Source organism: Frankliniella occidentalis, unplaced genomic scaffold (assembly GCF_000697945.3).
Source record: "Frankliniella occidentalis isolate FOCC.00 unplaced genomic scaffold, Focc_3.1 Scaffold86, whole genome shotgun sequence".
Taxonomy (NCBI): Eukaryota; Metazoa; Arthropoda; class Insecta; order Thysanoptera; family Thripidae; genus Frankliniella; species Frankliniella occidentalis.
This window is the reverse complement of record NW_026267215.1, coordinates 173749-178469: the sequence shown is the minus strand read 5'-3', so window position 1 is coordinate 178469 and position 4721 is coordinate 173749.

The window sequence follows — 4721 nt, the reverse complement described above, 5'->3', positions numbered from 1 at the left end:
ACTAGGGTGTACACCGTAATTTTAGGTTACGTTCTAAGGAGTACGGGACGCACCGTAACTTAGTAAATGTGTGTAAAATTCGATTGAGCACTGACCCTTTACAAAGTTAGTACGGTTCATAAGTGCACGGTCTAGACCGTACATGAAAATTACGATACCGACCGTAGGCAAACCGTAAGTGGCTACGGTGCGCTACGGTGCGCTACGGTGTTTGCTACAGTGTAGTATTTTAGTGTGTGCACGAAGTTAAGCAACCAAATTTCTTACACAAGTTTGTGCGTCAATTTGCATGTTTTAATACGTACACACTGGTAAACAAATGTATAAATTATTACACACTTACATGTTTAAATCACGACTTAAGACACTTTGTAGTGATTAGATACAACTGTGCATCACGTAATGCATAGTTTGTATACACTTCATGTACGAAACGTCTAAAAACTATGGATTACGTGATGGGTAGTTGTGTCTAAACATCAGCAAGTGTTGAGTTTGTGAACATTTGAAATTACACACCACACTGTAAAATTTCGTCGTAAATTTACGAGACATTTTCAACGAATGATTCGCACAGGAAGGAATACAAATTATTCGTATTGCATTCTACAAATGAATTGTAATGTTCTTACAAATATTTCGCAGTAATTATAGGATGAAATATTTGTAACTATGTTACTTAAAAAATCGTAAGAATACGAAACATTTGTAAATTTACAAATGTTTTGTTAACTTACGAATGATTTGTAATCACAGGAAAGCCACGAAAAGGTTACAATAACTGCTAAGATGTTGTACCAACTACCTAATTTGGAGTGGTTTAGTTACTGTTCAAACTAAAACTGACATAAATTTTATCAAACGCACGCTCATCTGCTGAATGGATAATTTTTTGCTAGCTACGAGTTATTCGTAAGATTACAAATAATTTGTATTCATTCACGAATTATTCGTTTTATGAAATTACAATTTATTCATCAAGGTTGTGTTACGAATAATTCATGAAATAATTTTCCCAGAGTTAATTCGTAAAGTTACGACAAATTTTTTTACAGTGCAATTGATGTTTCGAAGTAAACATTTGTTTTACCAGTGCAAATGCACAAAAATAGACAGTTTTTCACAAAAATTCACGAGAGTCTATTTAACGCCTCTGTGCGAACATTAACACAAAAATGCACAAATACAAAGTACTTGCAACAAACATATTCTTAACAAGCAGCTGATAAAATTCGAGGGGGGATAGGGGATGCATTCCACCGAATGGAAAAATTCTGGCTAAACATTTTTATATTTTACAAAAAAAGAAAGAAGCAGGTTGCTGAGTTCACCGCGCTGCAGGCAACGACGCTGAACACCGCAAGAGTCCCACTGCACCGTCGATACTAGTCTCGTTCCCAGCTGCAGGTGTGGATCCGGGCCAGCCGTGGAGAGGCGAAGCCCTGTTTGTTAGTGCAAATAAAGTACGAGGAAAACCGTTAAACATTCCGTACTGTTAATATAAAAAAACCTCTTAATTTTAATAACATTGTTTGTGTTAGTGCTTCCAAACATCGTTATTAAATTTAATGAATAACAAAAAAGTTGTGGAAATTAACAACACACTGTTCGAAAAATTCATAACACAAGATATAAAAATTAATAACACGAGTTTTGAAAACGGAGAACGTAAGAGTAGTTGTCTGCGCGGCTTAGTTCAGAGTTATTGGTTTGAAGTCCACTTGTCACAGCAAGTACATGATAACTTGAGTACACTGTAAAAAATCAGCTCTGGATATGGAGCGTTTATGGCGTTCCGTACCCCTCTTTTTGGGGTGCTTTTCATCGAGGTACGGAGATTTACCGTACCTGGCTACCGTACCAGCCAATTATATATGATCCAGTATAGGAAAAAGGTACGGAACGCCGTACCCGACTCCGTACTCAAAACGGAAAACGGCGGAGAATAATTAGCGGGAACTTTTCCGTTCTTGGCTCCATAAACATATTTTTTTAACATGGGCTCTTATGGGAGATGGGTTTGGAAGGAAGGTACGGTGACACCGTAGTCTGAATAAACGGTTTTTTTCCGTATGGATGACCGTGATTTTTTTACATTGTACACTGATAAACCAATTGCGTTCAAACCTTGAACACTTACAAGTGTGCAATTGTCAGTTGAAGACTTTCCAAGTGTTCAACACGTTTCCACCCAATTATCCTACTCCAGTTTTGTTAAGTCACATTTTCCAAAAGCCGATTTTTGCACAGAGAAGAGAAGTCAGTTTCCAGTTACAACGATTGTCCTCGGACACTTACAGTGCAGTTCTTTCGAAGGCTCACTGTTGTACAAGGAATGTGAGGTCACATTCGTTTCAATGTGAAACCTGTCACGTTCGTTCGAATGTTAAACGTGACTCAGCGAGAATTTATGCTCAAAATATCGACAAGCTTGACCGTGTCACGTTTAAACGAATGTGAAACAACATTCCAACGAACGTGACACGATCCCCATTAAAACAAAAGTGACGTCACATTCCTTGAATAACACACTGTAAATCCAACTGTGTACCATGTACACTGTTCCTAGTGTGTGCTTGAAAGCACACAGAAGGAAGTGTATGCCTGGCATGGCACACACTAGGAAGTGTGTACTTGCATGGCACACACTAGCTAGTGTGTACTTCCTCCATAGCGTAGCCCTATGGCAAGCACACACTTCCTAGTGTGTGCCATGCAAGTACACACTTCCTAGTGTGTGTCATGCCAGGCACACACTTCCTTCTGTGTGCTTTCGAGCACACACTCGGAACAGTGTACATAGTACACAGTTGGGTTTACAGTGCAGTGCTATCACATGTCAGTAAATGTACTTCAATATTTAAATGTTTTTTCAAATTAAGTTAACAATACACATGCTTATTTGGATCAATAGGAAACTACGGACGGAACCGTAGGGAAATTCCAATGAATCCTTGCCATCTTGTTGCCATAAGTGCTGCGTGAAATATTTTTTCTAGATCTCATGCAAGTTTTGCCGGTTAGGAAATAAATAGGAAACCGTACCTCTCTAAACTTAGGAAAAGTGGTTTAGGAAAACTTGATATTACGAAGTGCGGAATAGGATACTCCAAAGGTTCGCGGCGGCAGATGTAGAAGAACAAAAACGGAAGGTGGAAAGCCGCTCGCGCCACTCCCCCGCTCCTCCCCTTGCCCGTGGGTTGGAAGAGTGGGGGAGCCATCCGGGCGAGAGTGGGGGCCGGCCGGAGGAGTGGGAGTGCGGCGCGGGCGCTTTTCCTCCTTCCGTTTTTGTTCTTCTACATCCGCCGCCGCGCACCTTTGGAGTGCCCTATTAGGACAACAGCTATTAGGAAATTTGGGTTAGGAAAAATGTACACTGTAAAAAATGGTTGTTGGAAAACAACCCTTTTCTTGATGACTGTGTTGTTGACATACAACAATTCTGTTGAAAAACAACAACAGTTGTTCAACAAAAACAAACGTTGTTCGAAAACAACCTTGACTGATTTCAACTTGTGAACAACAAATTTATTTTTCCTGGTCAATTTTTTGGACAACCTTTTCCTGTTACTTGACAACTTTTGTTGTTACATAACAACAGTGGTTATTGTGGAACAACAGTGGTTTTTGTGGTACAACAGTGGTTGTTGTGGAACTACACTTCGTCAGTCAAAAACTTAACAACGATTTACTGTTAATGAACAACATTATTTTTTACAGTGTACGGGAATCGGTCAACAGAGTTGTTGAGTACTTTTAAGTGTGCAACTCGACAGCTGTGCACTTTTAAGTGTTCAGCTCGACAGTTGTGCACTTTTAAGTGTTCAACTCCCCAGAATTTGTCCATATCTTACATTTGCACAAAATTCTCCGTAACTTATGGCTGGTGGGTCCGTAAGGAAATGAGAGTGTTGACAGTGGTCCTTCGACCGTCCGCGCACACTAAGTTTCAAATAACTTGGGCAAAGTGTACACTGTGAAAAATTTCCTCGTAAATTGACATCATTTATCGTAATTTGGAATTACAAAGTATGTTGTAAATTTACGAAAACCCATTAGTGCTCGTCGATGAATTCCGAGTCGATACGAAGTGTTTGTAATTTTACAATTTTAAATTGTAATTTTACAAACTCTTATCATGGAAAAATTTCCCGTGAACCTAAGAGTATTTTAAACAGTGTTTTGGAGTAATCACGTGATACTTTTACCCGTACATCGCGCTACGCATAGTGGCCGGTGTATGTCAAAGGACCCTGCAAATCGTTTTAATGCAATGCCACTCGGCACATCGATAGTTGGGACCAAAACGAACGTTTTGACCCCCAGTGTCAAAATTTCATCCCTTAGGAAAAAAGTTATTAGCTCTAAAAATTAACACGGGTGCCTTACGGGAGACACGGATAGGCAACCCGCACGTCCCATAAGCCCAATGTTAAATGTAGGGTTCAAATTGAGTTGTTAAAGTGTAAAGTGAAGGTGCTAAACTTTGTGGAACTACCCAAGAATCCTAGGCCATCAATTTCTCAAAGCTAAGCGACTGTGTGGATACTGGAACTGCTACAGTTAAGAGGAGGCTAAAGGTCCGGCCTCGCAGCGCGCTGGGGGCCTCCGCGCGGCGCGCAAAACGCCTCACACGGGCCGACTCCTCACGTCATTTCTCCTAAACCCGTGTTCCAAAAAAGTTCAAATTTGGCAGGTGGCTTGTTGAAGGACCTATCTCG